Source organism: Oculina patagonica, chromosome 1 (genome assembly GCF_052425735.1).
Source record: "Oculina patagonica isolate OP01 chromosome 1, crgOcupat, whole genome shotgun sequence".
Lineage (NCBI taxonomy): Eukaryota > Metazoa > Cnidaria > Anthozoa > Scleractinia > Oculinidae > Oculina > Oculina patagonica.
Genome location: NC_135758.1, coordinates 8,670,164 through 8,689,164, shown reverse-complemented (window position 1 = coordinate 8,689,164; position 19,001 = coordinate 8,670,164). Strand labels below are relative to the sequence as shown.

At 40.6% G+C, this 19,001-nt stretch overlaps 1 pseudogene; it reads right to left on the bottom strand.

The window, feature by feature from the left end:
* Window positions 1-7,295: 7,295 nt before the first annotated feature.
* LOC144644757 (uncharacterized) lies at window positions 7,296-11,508 on the bottom strand (annotated as a pseudogene).
* Window positions 11,509-19,001: the final 7,493 nt, after the last annotated feature.

The window sequence follows — 19,001 nt, the reverse complement described above, 5'->3', positions numbered from 1 at the left end:
ATTATTGCGATTAAATCTGAAAATTTTTGCCCTCAAGTATAATGGCCACCGCTACCCAATACAGACGAGCCGAAATCAAGGCAATGAAACTGACCTTGGAAAATCAGCAGGCCCACTACGAAAAGACTTCCGCCAAATTCAAGCGCTGGCATACTCGCTGTCAGACAGCTTGCGCTTTAACGGGCGGTGCCGCGACGATTCTTACCGGCTCAGGTCTCGCAGCTTCGCTTTCCGCTGTCGGCATTGTCGTTGGAGGGCCTTTGATTGCGACAGCGACCGTTCTTTCTCTCGCGGCAACCTCTATGAGCGTCACTGTCAAGTTTTTCTTGCGAAAAGCAAAAAAACACAAAAAAATACTTTCGATCGCTGAAGAAACTCTCTTGGCGATCAACTCTCTCACGTCTGCTGCCTTGGAAGACGGCAAAATTTCTGACAACGAATACCAAGAAATCGTCAAAAAGTACAGTGCCTTCTCTTCGAAAAAAACGAAACTGCGTTACTCAAATCACACTGACGGTGCGCGCTCCCACCAATCTTGAAAACTTTTCTCGGCAGCTTTTTTCGTTTTTTTACTTTTCGTCAGGTTTTTTGCCAGCTTTTCGATCATTTCTTCTTTTTTTGGCCAAGAATCGGGTAGCTTTTGAAAATAAAAATACAAAAAACAAACGTAGTTAACGTTTTTTGCATGCCTTTTGTATTCTTTCAACACATTTGCCAAAAAACGCAGCCTTGCCGGCTCAAAATCCTGCCAAGAAATGCCGTTTTTTTTTCAAAACTGTTTTCAAATATGACAAGTTCGCCACCGGCGGAATCGATCTTCTTTCTGTCTCTTCCTGTTCTTCGAAATTTTGGCATTCTTGAAAAACAATTGGTTCAAAAGTTTTCTTTTCCGCAACAAAAACCAAAAAGAAATTTTGGATATCTTTTTTTGTTAAAGTGTCTATCCAGCCTACAGTTTTTTGGAATTTAACGCCCAGACCATAAGGGTCATCGCCAAATTTTTTTTTGTCTTTTAGCCACTTGAGTCTTAAAGATTCAACAAAGTTATAATAAATCGTAATCATATTATTACTAAAGCCTGCAAGGAAACAAGTGTCATCGCCCAAAATATTTTTTTTCTTCCATGTTATATTAAGTCTTTTAAGTTCAAATGGAAAATAATAAATTGGAGTCACGTTACTACAGCCCTCAAGGATACTGGAAAGGAATTTCTGCAATAAAAAAATTAGCCAAAGCCGCAAAGGTTTCCGAAGATACTGCAAAAAGGTGGCTCGGAAAACAAGCTTTTTGGCAAATCTACCTTCCCGCACCACGATACGTTCCTCGTCCAAAGTTTGATGTATCTTCTCCTAACGCGGTCCACCAGGCGGACCTTCTTTTTCTTCCTCATGACAGATTGCCGCGAGGGCGAAAAGTTTACAAATACGCGTTGACTGTTGTTGACGTTGCCAGCCGTTACAAAGAGGCCGAGCCTTTGACCTCAAAAGATTCAACTGAGGTTGCAAAAGGTTTTCGGGCAATTTACAGGCGTAGTGCACTGAAATGGCCACAAATGCTGCAAGTTGACCCCGGGCGCGAATTCATGGGCGCTGTTACCAAAGAAATGGAAAATCAAAAAACAGCTATTCGACGCGGGCGTGTTAACATTCACAGAGATCAGGCCATTGTTGAACGTTTCAACCGCACACTGGCAGAGCGCCTGTTTGGTTATCAGTACAGTGTCGAGTTGACCCTGCCATCTGGCCAGCGGTCGACAGCGTGGGTTAAGAGGCTACCCGAAGTTATTGCCGCTCTGAACAACGAAGTTACACGGCTGACGGGCAAAAAACCCTCAGAAGCTATTAAATTAAAAGCCGTTGCTGCCAAGCCGTCGACTCCTTATTTGAGGCCTGTTGGTAAGAGCGAAAAAAAGCTCCCCTCCTCCGTGAATGTTAGATATTTGTACCAGCCGGGTGAGTTAGAAGGTGGCGGAAAACGTGCCACCGATCCAATCTGGTCTTTAAAAGTCTTTTCGCTTGAAAGAGCTGTAATGAAACCGAACGAACCTGTTTTGTATTACTTGCAAGACGGCCCCAAGCGTGGCTTTGTGCGCGAGGAGCTGCTCGTAGTACCTCCTGATACCGCCCTTCCACCAGTCAATGCCAGCTAAACGTGATATTCAATCGGTTCGGTATGTATTCCATCTTCAAGCACCCAACGTTTGTCGTAATAGGCGCTCAAACCCAGTTTTTCCTGCTCGTAAGTTACCATTTTTCCTTCCTTCATACGGAAGCCTCTGTTTGTTGCCATGTCCTTATGACCATTCAGAGCGGCCTTAAATCCTTGCCATCTTATTTCGTTTTGCGTCTTGGATACCCCCTTGGTGCTAAACTTCTTTTTTTCACCTTCTGGTTCCTCGATAAAATAACACTTTGAGCAAAGCGCAATCATCCGGCTGCCCGTACACTCAAGCTTAAAGAGACCAGGGGTGCGGCCGCTCCACTTGTCCCAAGCCAGCCATTGTTTTTTTTGGGCCTCGAATTCTTGTTTTAGCTCAGGTTTTACGATGTCCTCAAGCTTCGAAGCAGAAATGGCCATGTAACAGCTGTCCGTGTCCATCTGAATGAGCTCAAAGTCCATTCTATCAAAATACTTGTCTAAAAAGTCGTAGTAAAACTTGAGCATGCGCAGCTTTGCCAACTGGTAAACCGCGATCCCAACTTGAAAGGGCCTGCTGATTGTTATCCGGGGCTTGCGGCTTTCCAACTCGTACGCTTGCCCGATTTCATCTAAGTCACTAAAATACGCGCTTCGTAGGGCTCTGTCAACCACTTTCTCATCTTTGGTGTATATCACATTCGTTTGCCGTTCTAGTGCCTCGATCAGCTTCCCGTATGCACTGTTTCCTAACAGCTTAAACACGTCAGCCAGCAAGGCCTTGCTCTTATCAACATCACCTGTTCTCCGCGCCTCTGTCACTTGTTCTACAAACCAGGGGAAGATCTTTTTCGGTTGGTAGTCAATCGTTCGGTGAACCGCCGTTATCTCTGCCCCGTGTTCCACATACCAGCGCAGCAGTGGAGCATACAAAAGAATTTTTTTGGCAGAAAGGGCACCAACGAGCTTTTTACCATCTCCACGATTTCTTTTTGTTTTTTTTTCAAGTATTCATACATGTGTTGTGGAACAGCTTCGCCTGGAACCACTTTGTTGTAAAAGAATGGCGGCATCTCTTCAAACTTTTTCCACAATTTTTTTGGAATCTCAATGTCAACTTCCGCAAATCCAAACCATCTGCGTATATAAGAAGGATTTTCTCCTTTCAGATTTTGCGTAAGTAAATGGGCTTTTGCTTATTCAACTCCTGAAAATTGGCGGACTTCTTCTTTTCCGCAGGGCATGTCTTCCAACATTGTTGACAGATAAAGGGCATTTGCGTCGTAGCCAACGATGTTTTTGCAAAAATTTGCGTTTTCGAACTGGTGGTCTCTTATCTTTGTGACGCCAGCTTCGTGGTACCTTGTAAATACTATGCTTGGTCCTCCCACAACAGCCCCTTTCAGCATTTCATACGCTTCTTCGCAAGGGGAATAAAGTTCGGCGCCTCTTTCCACAGATCCCCGGAGCAGGTAATGCAAACTCACACCAGGAATGCTGACGGCGTCTTTTAGGATGTCGATCCCCTTTTCAGTGTAAAAAGCTTTCATCTTTTCCAAGGCTTCCAGGCCAGGAGCCACGTCGAGATTGTTGTAATAGCGAAGCCAGTCTGCAAAAGTGCGCATTCCCTTTTCTCGGAACAGCTTCTTGCAGGCTCGCCATTCTGAAAGTTTAAGCACAAAGGAGTTCCTTTCAACCTTGAATACCAAGCAAGATAATCCGGCAACCCTGGGTAGTCAAGCTTCTCGGGGGAGTCAAACCACTCATAAGGAAACCACGATTTCGTAGCCTCACATCCGTATGCCTTAACCCACTTTTCATAGCTTGTTCCTGGCCCAAGGTAGTTGATAATGTCAAGGAAACGGAAGCCCTGAGTGAGCAAGAACATGATTTTGTTACAGTTTTTTGCCACTCTGACTTTGCCCGTTGTGTCAGCAAGGCGGTCTGCGAAGTTATTTTTGATCAGATTCAGATCGTAACTGCCAGAGTTGAACCCAACTACAGGTACCTGGTTGCACCATTCCTCAATTTTTTGTCGCTGCGCTTTTGGAAGCAGGCCAACGTCTTTTGGCATAAATTCCGCTCTTACTTGAGCCCGGATGTTTTTTCCGCGTCTCTCCAGCTCTTCCATAAACTTGCGGACCAGCTCCGCGGGGTCTCTTTCACAGATGTGGGTGGGCTCTCTTTCAAGGGTGTCACCGATGCTTACCGAGATTGGCACGTGTGCGTTTTCGATCGTGAGTGTTGGCGTCGGTTCCTTTCGCTGATTATTGTCGCCATACGCCTCGAAATCGTACAAGATCGCGTGCGGGTAGCTTTTTGTTTGCGCCCGCGGTGGATCAACAACGATTTCCCTTACTTCGCACGCCCAAGCCTCGATCACGCGGTAGCCGGCCCTTCGTAGCAATCTTGTACGTTTCATTGTGGCTTTGAACCTGTCTTCGCGTGTTTGGTCGTTGCGGTCAATGATTTTGTTACGATCTTGCGGGTAACATTTTCGACACCCGTGCCAGTGGCAGCCGTGGTATTGAAATACAGTTTTTGAAATAGGGTCGTACCCGTCGACAGGTGCGCGCTCAACCCAACGCTCGCCACCATGCCCGCACATCGCGTGGTGTATGTGAATTTTCCGCCGCTTGGCTTCTCGTTCAAGCCACCGAAGCGATTCTTTGGAAGCTTGATTGCTTGGATAGAAAGCCTTCTCAAAGCTTGTCTGCGGTTCTTCAACCTTTTTGCCCGGGCAATCAATTATTGTTTTTCCTTGGCTGCAAGTTTGATAATGGCGTTTAAGGTGGCAAGCTTGTGTAAATCTCGCGTTGCAATGGGCGCATGCATACGTCTTGGCTAACCTTTCAATATCCTTAATGACAAACGCGTGCCCTTCGCAAGTGCCGATTGTCAGAATGTTCTTCAGCATAGCTGGAGGGTTTCTTTTTAGGTGCCATACGACTTCCTCATCTTTTACCCGCACAGGCTCATAAACTCGGATGCCGAGCCAATCAGAGAAAGCGGCACCCTGATTCAGATGCCTTTCAACTTTATCTAATTCATCAAGAGATGTTTTTGGACAGTCGGTCGGCACAGTTTCGAGTTTGAAGAAACTCTTTGCGAGACCTCGGGCTGCTGCTGTGCTTCGATCAATACGCGCTCCTTGGTGCACAGCAATACAACGCCATAGACACAAATTATCTTGATAGGTATCTAGCGCAACCATTAACCGGCCATGTGCAAGGTTGCGCAGCCAGTCTGGTAAGGGGCCTGTGCCTAACAGCGGTTGTCGGTCAAGCACAACCTTTACATCAACATTAAAAAAGCTTTCAAACTTCCACTTTGTAGAAGGTCTTTTGATATTGTCAGGAGCCAGGCGTTTTGTCTCCTGTTCGGTCAACCATTTTTCCGCTGCAGAAAGCTTATTAATCCAAGGTGAGCCTTTGTTAATGTAGTAAACAATGACCGTATCATCATCAATGTTGCGCAACCGATACGAGTAAGTATGCCTGATATAAAACGCTGTGTTTACATTTTCTCGAATTTTTTCCATAAAGTTTGGTGTAAGGTCTTTTTCCAAACCTCTGATAAAGCGCCATCGAATAAAACGCCGGCCACTATTTTCCTCCCCCTCGTATTCCGCGACATCAAGAAGGTTTAAAATCTCATTCTGATAATTTGTTACCACCCGATTTTCGTGTGGTACAAAAGGATCAAATTCATTTAGAATGTTCTTCCTTTTTTGCTCCTTCTTTTCCTTGCGACGAAGTCGCTGAGGGGGTTTTGGGTGATACTTTTGTGAAAGCAACGGTTTTAGCAAACGCTCTTGCACTTCAAGAGGGATCGGTTCATCCAGTATATTACGGACAACTTCACGAAGTGGGCCCGACATTTGAGGCATTCGCTCAATTTGTTGCTCAACAAACTCGTCAAATTGACTTGCTTTGTTCGCGGTCAACAAGGTCTTGCTAAAAGCCATGTAACTAAAAAGCACAAATGTTCAATTGACATGAAGCCGCGAGCGGCATGCAAATTTGTGCGTGGGTGTCGGGGGTTTACCCGAATGATATTTTTAGACGTTAGTAAGTTGTTTTCATTCCTGTGTGCTAAAATCTGAGTTCTAAGCACTCTGGAATGAAAAATCTATTGTTTTACACGTGCACAACTATTGTTCTTTTGATTTAATGCACGTGATATCAATTATGACTCATTGCCACCTGTCAAAAAAGCGTCTAATTCAGTGTGGTATTTGTCGAATTACGTTGAGAGCGTGACGTGACAGTCAAGGCATGTTTGAACATGTCAAGGGCTTGCCTGAACATGGTATGCAAATTTTGTTTTTTTCCGCGTGGGTAAACAAAGTCGGGGAATTTACCGTGACTCATTAAAACTTGCCAAAAAACGAACTCCAGCTGCGATAAAAGCGGTTAATTCAGAGGTGGTATTTGTCGACTCCCCTCTCTACTACTTCACCCATTTCTAGTGCAGAAGTACATACATCTACAAACGCGTTTAAGAACTTCAAGTTAATGTTCCAGCAGTCATCGGCAGAATTATACATTAGTGTATTGGCATAGTTTTCTTTGTAACAAAGTTTCACTTTTCCTGCTCTATTCTTATCTTATGTCACGGAACATAATTTTAGGTACTGACTCTACATGTCATCATTTTCCAAACCTTCCGTCATATTCCTCGTGTTTTATGTGCCGAAAATGAAATAACTAAGACTCCCGTTCCGCACAGTACTGCTATGAGAAAAAGTGGTTTTTCGTCATCATTATTAATATTTTTGGCGGAACATTAAATGTCACGCAGTATATACCATTAATGGTCTGATCCATTTTCCTTCAGTACAAACACGACCGTCACATTTTTAAACGAAATTGTAGTAGATTTGGATACCCTGTATTTTTACGATTTTTTTCTCCGTTTACTCCGTAGTTTTTGTTTCGATTGAGAAGATATATCAAACATTCAAGACAGTGTTTCATCGGCTATCCAAATACCTCCATAATAATTTTCTTTCTCTGCCCCTAATGATCTCCCAGGACAGGCACCGAAAAGGAACAAAAATGATTAAGACTGGTGGCTACTGATACCGGTTACAAAGACAAACTTGTAATAGATAAAGCCAAAACTTTTCTCAAACGCTAAGAAATTAAGGACGCCTTTATTCTGACTAACTTTTAACCTTTACGAAATATGATGTTGGCATTTCCCCATACTTTAGACCAAAATACTAATTTATTACATATAGAAATTTCAATGAAAATAGTTGAAGGCATCTCGTTCAAAGCTTTTCTAGTCTTTACCACTTGACACTTGATCATGACATCTCACTCGAGTGATCTGTTGTCTATCGATGAGGTCTTATTTAAAAAAACACCAAAAATACAATAGTACAGAAACTAAGTAAATCTCATAATCAAAATAACGCAATGATATTTTTTAGAGCAACTGTCACCAAAACATTTAAGGTTTAAAACCACTGCTATACAAAATGTCAAGTGCTTTCTTTTTCTCAACAAACCGATTAGTTTATTTTCCAAAATTTAACGACACATCATGTCCAATCAGAACGAAAGGTGCCCACTGGCTAACGTCAGAATAGCCATTAGCTCTCATCCACTTCATGGCCTCGTGAAGAGATTCACTGGCACTTTGCCCACGAACTAGCTGATTGTAAAAACTGTTCATCAACTGCTCTGTTGCACTGTCTTCTAGGGCCCACAGTGCCACCAACACTGAGCGCGCACCGGATCCTAAGAACGCTCGAGCGATTCCAACAACTCCTTCAACTCTTGTCTGTCCTTGACCACTGTGGCAACAGCTAAGTACCACAAGCTTGGCTCTCAGTTGAACTCGTGAAATGTCAGACATAGTCAATAGGTAGTCTTCTTCTTTTGGAATCCTGTTTATTGAGCGAAGAGGGGAAAGGGCAATTTCTCCTCTTTCGGCATCACCATGTGCAGCAAAATGTATCAGACTCACTGAATGCATCCTGCCAAGTACCGCCTGTTTAGTTGCTTGCTCACCTAGTAAAGGCTGAACACCCAGCAGTCGTCCAATCATGGCTGCTTCATTTACTGCACATGGTAATCTAGATATGTTCTTTTTCTTTCCTTTGTAACGCACCAAACCAACATCAGGATCTCCCACTACCAGTGCACCAGTCTGACTGTGATAGTCTGCTGGACTGTCTTGAATGAGCTTAAGAGTCGTCAAAGAGGGAACGATGCGGATCCTGAAAGACTCAGATAAATATGTCCCTCTCTTATCTGGTAGCGCTGCAAATGGAATTTTGTACAGTGAACGATCTGGAACAATGATAATCTCGGGTTTATCCAGCAAGACAGCCACAGGGTCGATGAACATTTTGTAACACAACGAGAGGCTCGGTTTGACATAATCTTCGTTGTTTTTGTCCTCCTCTACAATTCGGAAAGATGTGGGGATCTCTTCCTGAGATGACGTAAACTTTGGCTTGTTACTGTTTAAAGAACGATCTTCGCAGCGTTCCTTTGGCAAAATACTAAACTGCCCAAAACTTTCAGCAAAAACTTCATCCAAATTTCGAACTAGTCCGCGGTGAATAGCGTTCTCGTTTATGACAATTGATCGAAAAGACATAGCACCGCTGCCTTTTAAAACCCACAACAATATATTTTGCGAGGAATAAGAAATGTATAGACATATGCAGTTACTTTCCTTCTCGATGATCCTCGTGAGACCGACCCAAGATTGAGGATCCGGTGGGATTTGATTCTTCACAGAGTACTGAGCTGACATTAAATCTGCCAGAGCTCTGGCCCGTCCAAGTTCTGCAACGTAGAGAGCTGCGTAAGGACTTCCTGTAGCACACAACATTGCACTTAGGTTCCAGTAGGGGAAAACATGTTTTTCTGAAAAATGTATCTTGAATTGATCGTTATTTTCTAGGAAACACCGCAGTTCTTCGCACTTACGAATGCTTGCGAGGAGATACGTAGACGCTTCCTTGATGTTTCCTTCCAAATATTTTAGCCATGCAAGTCTGCAAAGTGTTTCAAATTGTTTTTCAACGTCTCCAATCTGAGTGCTTATTGCAAGTGCTTTCTCGAGATTCTGTTTAGCCTTAAGATGTTCCCCAAGTGATATAAACACCATTCCTAGGTTTCCATAACAGACGGCTTCCCCTTCACTGTCGCAAATTTCTCCTGTGATTAAAAGTGCTTTCTCGTAATATTCTTTAGCTTTATCACAATCACCAATAGCTAGAAACAAATTTCCAAGGTTACTGTAGCAAGCTGCTTCTCCTTCTTTGTCACCATTATCTTGTTTGACCTGAAGTGCTCTGTCGTGAAATTCTTTAGCCATCGCAAATTTACCAAGCAATTGAAACACAGTTCCAAGATTGACATAGCAGGACGCTTCTCCATCTCTGTCTCCAAGTTTCAAAAAGAACGCAAGCGATTTCTCGATATATTTTTTACTTTTGTCATAATCACAAAGAGAGGAAAATACACTTCCTAGGTTTAGGAAAGAGGACGCTTCACCTTTTTTATCTCCAATTTCTTGTTTAATTTCAAGGGCTTTTTCAAGGTAATCTTTAGCCTTGACATAGTTACCAAGACGAAGAAACACAATTCCTAAATTCCCGTAATCTGTTGATTCTCCTTTTCTGTCACCGATTTCTTTTCTAATTGGAAGTGCTTTCTCGTGATATTCTTTAGCATTGAGATAATCACCAAGATATAGAAAGACATTGCCTAGATTTCCGTAATCTGTTGCTTCTCCGCATCTGTCTCCAATGTCTTTCTGGATAGCAAGCGCTGCCTCGTGATATTCTTTAGCCTTTTCATACCTGCCAAGAGATTGAAGCACAGTTCCAAGGTTTCCGAAATCTGTTGCTTCTCCAATTCTATCACCAATTTCTTTTCTGATTCCAAGTGCTTTCTCGTGATATTCTATTGCTTTGAAATAATCACCTAGGAAATAAAACACATTTCCTAGGTTTCCATAACAAAAAGCTTCGCCGCTTCTGTCACCAATGACTTTTTTCATTTCAAGTGCTTTGTCAAGATATAGTTCAGCTTTTTTGTACTCCCCCTGAGATAGGGAAACAGCGCCAAGAATTCCGTAACAGGACGCTTCGCCATTTCTGTCACCAATTTCTTTTTTGATCGCAAGTGCTTCCTTAAGGTAGTCTTTCGCCTTGTTGTAATCACGAAGATACTTAAACACAGCTCCCAGGCTTTCATAATCTTCTGCTACCCCTGCACGATCACTGGTTGATTTTCTGATTGCAAGTGATTTTTCCATAAACTCTTTAGCTTTCTCGCACTCACCAAGAGAAAGGTAAACAGTGCCAATATTTTGATACGAAGACGCTTCTATATGTTTGTCTCCAATGTCCTTACTGATCAAAAGCGCTTTCTCAAAATGATCTTTAGCTTTGTGATAATCACCAAGAGAAGAGAACACAGTTCCTAGGTTCACGTAAGATGAGGCTTCTCCACTTTTGTCGCCAATTTTCTTTCTGATCGCAAGTGCAAAGTCGAGGTATTCTTTGGCCTTGCCATATTGAGCAAGAGCTTGAAACATGTTTCCGAGGTCATCGTAATGTTTTGCTTCCCCTAGAGGATTGCAAATTTGCTTTTTGATTGCAATTGCTTTTTCAAGATATTCTTCCGCCTGGTGAAATTTACCAAGACACGCAAACAGAATTCCTAAGTTGCCGTAATTTTCTCCTTCTCCGTCAATGTCTCCAATTTCTATGCTTATCGCAACAGCTTTCTCGAGACATTGCTTAGCCAGAACATATTCACCACGACATAGAAATGAATTTCCTAAATTTCCATAAGATGAAGCCTGCCCAGCTTTGTCTTCAATTTCCGTTGTGATCGTTAATGCTTTCTCCATGTACTTTTTTGCTATGATATTTTCACCGAGACTTTGGAATACAGCTCCTAGGTTGCCGTAACAGGAAGCCTCTATATATCTGTCACCAATTTCAGTATTGATTTCTAGTGCTTTCTCGCAAGCTTCTTGTGTTTCACCATATTTACTTTGACGAAAATACAATGTTGCCAGTTTTAAGCTTAGCTTACTTTTTACAGCTATTTCGTCACTTCTGCGAAGAAGTTTTTGAAGTTTTTCGCCGTAGTGTAGTGCACTTGTGTAATCATTAATCAGACAGTAAGCCTTAAACATTGTGCAATATAGCGCTTTATAGAAGTATTCGATTACTACTTCTTTTGTGAGAACTTTGTTGCTTAGGACGATCAAGCATTCCTTGCACAACTCGATGGCCTTTAGAACTCGACAAGTGTTGAGAAGAAAGTTGGCGACAATAAAGCCGATAGAGATCTAGATTGCTTGCGTAACCTTGTCTATGTTGTTCATGATAAGCCCTTCAAGTTGTAGATCTGTCAGCACTAGAAATCAGACGGAGAAAATGGACTTTAGGTTAGGGTCTTTTCATAAAGTGACTCCAAGCGATGTTAAAGAAGGGACGTTCTGACGTAGTAAGCCAGATAACGGAATCATTGATACGCATGAAGAACATCGTAAATTATGGGTTTTATAATTAACCCTTGAAGGTACAAGAAGTAAACAAGATGAGATTCTTTTCACAATATTGAAAAGGTACTTCCATTTGGGATGCCAGCTCATGCAGTACCTTTTATACCATAACCGAGAGAATTCTCGCGCGCTGATTGGTCCAAAGTTATGGTCGATGAGAGTATAGACCATGAAAGTGACGTCAGATCACGCCACGCACACGCGCGGGCTAAAAGATTTGTAAGCTTGGTCTCCATGAATGAAAGCGAATTTCATCGTGTTTTGTTTGTATCAAGTACGCATTTGTTTTCGGAATTCAGGATTGGACTTCTACTTAGGTGATCTGTCAAAAGAAAATTGACCAGGCTTTTGAATTTTTGGTCTAACTGAGAAGAACGGTGCTAGCGAACCGGCAGGGGACTGTCGATGTTTAGTGAACGAGCTCTAACAAGATCTTCAGAAAGAAAAATAATCTTGCTCGCTTCAAGCGATAGGCACACACTCAACGAGGAAGGAAAAGGTAATTAAAATTGTTATTCTTTGAATTCTTGTTTATCTTCTTTCGTATCATTGTCGTTTTTACGTGTCGGACCGGAATCTTTACGTCCAACCGGCAAAGTTTCTTCACGGTCAGGCATTGCTTTTGATAAATACTTGTTCGAGTTTGTTATGGTATAAAAACAAATCGACCACATTTTTCCATGGTCTACACTCTTATAGACCATAGAAATGACGCCATAAAATGTCCAAAACTTTGCTGAGAAATCACTCGGCTAACGCCTCGTGGTTCCACTTGAGTTTTGAACATTTTCTGACGTCATTTCTATGGTCTATAAGAGTGTAGACCATGGAAAAATGTGGTCGATTTGTTAAATTGTCACTTATTTTCGCGGGACTTAATTTTTCGCGATTATCAAAATATCGCGAAATTAAAGACCCGCGAAAATTTATTCTTAACGTTTCTGACGTATTTTTAATTGTTTCAACGTATATTTCGGCCTAATCGCGAAAATTAAATCCGGCGAAATACGCACGTTTCATTTTGGCGAAATCTAGTTCCCGCGAAAATAAGTTACCATAAGGTAGCTGTTTATTCATCCCTCAGGGACATAAAGATATCTCAATAGTATGTGCGTTGTCCGTGCAAACCGTACTTCGACATGCAGGTCTACAAAAATTAGGAATTTCCAGACATCATTTCTCGTTCTTGTGATATTTTTTTCCAAACATCTCTTCGTAACCTTGCAGTATAAGTTTACAGAGCATCCTAATTCTACGTTAATTATATGTTTATTTTATGATGGAGACAACTTCCTGGCGTCATAAGGGAATAGTAAACCATCTAACAGCGAGGGGAAACTTCAGGTTATCCGCTTAAGATGTGACGCTTTGATTGAAGGTTTGTTCAAAAGTCAATCCTATAGCTGTATAATCTCGTTCCCACATCTCGCAGGTAGACAAGCCACGAGATCTGGGAACGAGATTAATAGCTGTAAATATTCTTGAGAATGGATACAACCGAGTACTACAGTCGAAATTCTCAGCGCGTTCCGCTTAATTTGCGAAAATTACTTTCACTAATCGTGAACGCCGGATTGCAATATTGCTTTCAACTTTCTAAATTTAACTCGAATATTGTAATCATCTAATCAGTTTCAGCTGTGTATAAATTATGCTGTGTATCTTCCATATTTTAATGACCTCTAAAATATCGTCACGCATTACACTCACGGTCCGGAATTTTCCCAACAACTCGGTCAAATATCTTTGAATATCGTCATATTTCCCTCTGTTTGGTTACCTTTATTAAATTAATGTATGGTTTCTTCTCTTATGGGTATTGGAAGCCCTTTGCCAGGTTAGTAAACATTTCCGGCGGCCATAACCTACTGGTAAGCCGAGCACTTCCTGCTCTCTATCTCACTTTCGAAAAAGCACCCGTCACAATAAACCGATCAACATTCGATATTTCAAATGAGGATACGGTCTCATGATTCAAATGTACGAGTTAAGGTTGTCAAGTTAGGTGATTGACATCCACCAAAAGCTGATCGAACTTTTCTCCTGATTTTTTGCTCAGAGGGTCGCGTGTGATAGATAACAGCAGTATAAGTATAAAAAATTACAATAAAAAATAAAATTCAAATCTGTTAGCTGCTTTGTTCTAGTGGCATTTATACATTATGACGTGAAACGTGTAGGGCAGGCAAATAAGTAATAAATAAAATAAATATCTTAAACGACGCACAGTCGTGGCTACCGAAATTTGTATATATATTTTCGTTTACTGTTGGACAAATTGTTTACGGACTTTAGTTACGTAGGTTCCGTTTTTTTTTTTTCTACTTTTTCTTCATTTCTGTAGTAAACTACTTGATTAACACATCCAAGTTATGTATGTTCTTTTTTTTTGTAAATCACCAACTGGAAAACGTAGTAATGATGAACAATATTTCAAATAGTCGAGACAACAAATCAATTCCAATTTCAATAATACCTACCTCTTCATCAAAATGTCGCTTTTAGGGCTATACAAAATTTATGTAAGTGGAGACCTTTTCAAACTCGACAACTGAACTCGAATAGCTTCGCTTCCTAATGGCATTGTCCTTCTTGCCGGCCATTTTGATCAGTGGCTGCCACAGACTCGGAAATATCGACATCTTTTGAAGGCTTTTGCATTTAAAATTTGTTAAACTGATAGCACCTTCCAAACCTTCGACTCGACAAAGCTATTTTTCCGAGAAATCAGCTCTTGTGTTGACCAGCGGTTTAACAAGTTGACTACTTCATGTATCGTAAGCCAACAGTATCCACAGAAAGGGCGTCAAGTAATTTATTAGACCCTAGGGAGTTAATAGTTAAGGTGTTTTTCAAACCTCTCAAAGAAGACTTTCAAGTCTCCAACTGGATAAATCGAGCCTTTTATAAAAGCGCCGTTCCATTCCATTTTGACACTTTTTAGTTCGTGAAACAATCTATCCGTTTGTTTGTTTGTTTGTTTGTTTGGTTGGTTGATAGTTCGTTCGTTGAAGCTCAGACTGATCGACTTGACTCAGACTTATCAAAAACAGACTTATAAAGCGAGTACCTCGTCTGGGAAAATGTTTCGCTACTCGTTTGATGCGTGACGGAGGTTGTTGGATTTAATGTCAGGCATGTGACATGTCTCGCCACATTTAGTTACTAAATTTGGAATTTGCTTTCACGTGTGAATATGAAATGTACTCCTTTACTCTCAACTCTTCCGTTTTATACATGTCACGGACATGTGTTTGGTGTGTTAAGAACTTTTCCTTTCACGGTAAAAGAAATCAGTGACTGTAAGAGGCGACAATTGAGTTTTGTTTTAAATTGCAGCATTGCGTACCTGAAACAAATCGGTGAAGCTTTCCGTCGGTGCTGTACACATTATTCTAAATTATTCTAAAAATTTAGGTCCATTTAGCCTAGGGAAGCAGATGGTTTTTAGTTTTCCATTTACTAATTTAAAGATAGAAACTGTAAGTTGACAGTTTCTCAAGTTGCAAGCACGAAGCGATCATCAGACTGTGGACTGTAAGCAATCCTGCTTCTGATTGGCTGCGTAGAATTTGTTTTTCTTCCGTTTCTTTCCAAGTCCTCGCAATGGCCTCCAGATCCTCATTTGTCTCATGAGTTCACATCTCGCTTTCGCGAAAACTAATTATTCACGTTGTTTTAAGACACGATTTCTGTGGCGCATATTTTTCAAGGATCCACAGACTTTTTTTAAGTCGTTGCAACTTGGGGACAAATGAAAGTTTATCTTGGTTCACGCTTTCGCTGGTCTTTGTTCTTACCTCCGCTCCGTCGTCTATATCAGTTTCAGTGGCCGTTTCTCATTTTGGAACACAATCGTCATGCATTTGCAACCTTACCCATCAAGCATCTAATTTCCCAAGTTAAAACAAAATCCCCTAATTTCTTAAAGTAATTTTAAAGTAACTTGAAAACAAAAATGTTCTCTTCCATTGACACGCTGTAATAGAAAAAAAAAATGGAACAAAATCGAACTGAACTTGCGTCGAACTGAAAGGGTCATTCTTTAAAATGACGCAAGCATAATTGTGTGACTTTCTAATCCCAGGATAAGCTTTTGATTTCTACTGGAATCTTTTCAACCGCAATTAAATGCAGTGTCCCAGCTGAGCTGATATATATCATATTTTTATAAGTATGACCTGTATAGCTTGCTACAAACTTGCTTTATTACCTTGCAATAGAAAGAAAAAAACACCAAAAGTGGTGAAAGCAAGGGAATATCAACTTGAAAGAAAAAAAAAAGATTGAAATATTCAAAATTCTTGCCATCCTGTCAGGAAGTCAAATTTAATCAACTGTACATCTTCCCAAAAATACTCTTTTTTATTTTGCTCAGTAGAATCTTTTTATCCCATGCATATATTTCTATATTTGGAGGGCATTTGGCAATATAATATGGAAATAAGGGAAGTGAACTTTCGATAATCAGCCGGGACACTGTCCTTTTAAAAAATCAAATGAATAGAGAAACTCAATATGGCTTTGTAGTTCAATAGCGGCTAGATCCTTTGAGCGTATTAGTACAGCAATCCCAGCCCTGAGTTTGTAAATACCTCTGAGTTTAGAAAACTAGTAAACGCCGCGGTTTGGATTTGCCTTTGGATCATTTATCCAAAAGTCTACCTCAATGCTTTGTTTGAATTTTCATCAGTTCCCAGTTAATGTCATGGAACATAATCTTGATGTTGTACCTGACATCACTGTGTTTTCTCCTTTCGTTTTGTGTTTTGCAAATATCGATCACGCAAACAACAGTTCCTGCGCTAAATATTAAGGTTATAAACATAATTTCGTTAATTATAAGTCGTTTGAAGCAAAGTGTGGCGAAGATGACTTCCGTACTTACAGTACTGTGAGAAATCAAAACAGGAATGAATTCCAAATCAATCTACAGCAGCAACAAGGATTTTCCCTTCAAAATAACACGGGAGGCAATTATGAGTTTTCAGTTAATCACGGGGTTAGCCTGGAATTAGTTCAACTCAGCACTGAATAAGAGAATAAAAGTTAAAGGGAAATAAAAACAATATACATAACCTCACCCATTTCCAGAGCAGAAATACATCTACAACCGCGATTAAGTACTCCGAGTTAATGTTCAAGAAGTCTCGGCGGAATTATACTTTAGCATATTGCCATATTTGGCATTGGTACAAAGTTTCACTTTTCCTACTCTATTCTTATCTTATGTCACGGACACGGAACATAATTTTAGGTGCTGACTCTACATGTCATCATTTTCCAAACCTTCCTTACTCATGTTCCTCGTGTTTTATGTGCCGAAAATGAAATATCTAAGACGCCCGTTCCGCCCAGTACTGCTATAAGAAGAAGTGGTTTCCCATCATCATTATTGATATTTTTGGCGGAAAATTAAATGTCACGCAGAATATAAGATTTTACTAAGTAATTAACGATCTGATCCATTTTCGTTCAGTACAAACATGACCGTCACATTTTTATACGAAATTGTTCGACATTAAAACGAAACACGTAGGAGGAAGTAACAGTCAAATTGTTTTCATGAGTAACAACGTTAGCAGATAAGAACAATAACAAACCACGATCAACAATTCTATATCCATTTCAATAGAGTGCTGGAATTTTGTCGCTTTGCACAACTTGTGTGCAGAAAATTGCTTGGTACGCTGCGTTTGCCTGCTATTTATAACTGTTTCGAGAAAGGTTTCTACACTAATGTAAAAGCTTACAAGAAAATGCTGAAGGTACTCTGGGATGTAATCAATAGTTTTTGATAAATACTTCTCAAACTCATTAAAAATTCATCGAGTTAAAACAAAGAAAATCGTGACCGTGAAGGAGGTTTGGATACCCGGTCTTAATTAGCATAGATTTTTACTCCGTAGTTTTTGTTTCGATTGAAAAGATATATCAAATTCGAGGCAGTGTTTCATCGGCTATCCAAACACCTCGAACTTCGTCAAAAATACTCCGCTGCGCGTCGTATTTTCAACTCTCTTCTCGGTGTTTGGATATCCTAATGAAACACTGTCTCTCGTGTTTGATATATTGCTGGTTTTCACTGTCGCGCAATCAAAAAATTAATTCGAAACCATTCAACTACAGAAGCTTTGAACATCAAATATTATAGACCATAAATAGATAAACAATTTCTCCAAGTTTCGGGTCTGTGCGGTGTACCGTTCGCGAGTTATTGTCCGAACCTTTCCGCGCAAATTTTTATAAAGCTTAGTATGGAGACGCCATATTTGTGTCCTTCCAAGGGACACAAATATGGCCGCCGTGGTGTCAGAGAAGCCATCTGGAACTCAATTCTGTTTACAACAGCGACTATCCTTGGCTTATGAGCTAGTACACTTTCACATAAACACCACTTATTATATCTGAAATGTTCAATCTGCTGAAAATGGAAAGGAAATGCCTTTTTCAAACAAAACAGCTTTGTCACGGCACTCTGCAGCTTGATGTCACATACGACGGAGAACTCAAATATTCAAGATGCTCTGTTTTAAAAACGAATGACACTATCGATCTGGAAATTTGCAAAAAAAGATATACTTTTAGTTTATCTTACGCCTAATGACAACAAAAAATTTAGCAGTCCTAGTGAATTTTGATTTCAGAATTTTATGACGTAACATGAAAACCAAGAATTATCCAAACCCCGCCATGATTCCCGCGATGTAAAGAAGTGCTATGGCGGGCAAGATGAAATAGTTTTTAGGATAAAGCGTTCATGAACTACGGCGAACTAACACTACCAATAATACCTTTTGGCAATGTCGCGTACGGTTTTACGCTACTGCCGGACAACCATTCTCAACACAGCAATATGTCCTTTTACGTTAATCTTTTAATCTGAATACAGGGCAAAATGGAAAATGATGTAAACAAATTTTCTTCAGCTATTTTCTCAATGTTACATTTTCTTGTCGATGTCGCAAATATGTCTTCCTCGAAGTCAAATAATCATTCGCTAAGAAAAGTGAGACTAGGGACATGGAACACGGAATATTTTAACTTGATGTAAAGACATAAAATGAAAAATTTTAATTTCAAAGCGTTTGATCATGAAGTTTTCTTCTCTATAGGAAACAAGGATCGTAACGTAGACATGTTAGCTCAACTGTTCTCCCTTTCCAATTCTCTCACTAGCCAGACTGTACGTATTTTTTGCAGTGCATACTACGGCATAGATCAACACTAACCCATCAGTGATCCGAAACCGAAGAGTAAAACGGGACTTTATGGATTAATCTTCAATCCTCACGAGTCATGACATAGAGTAA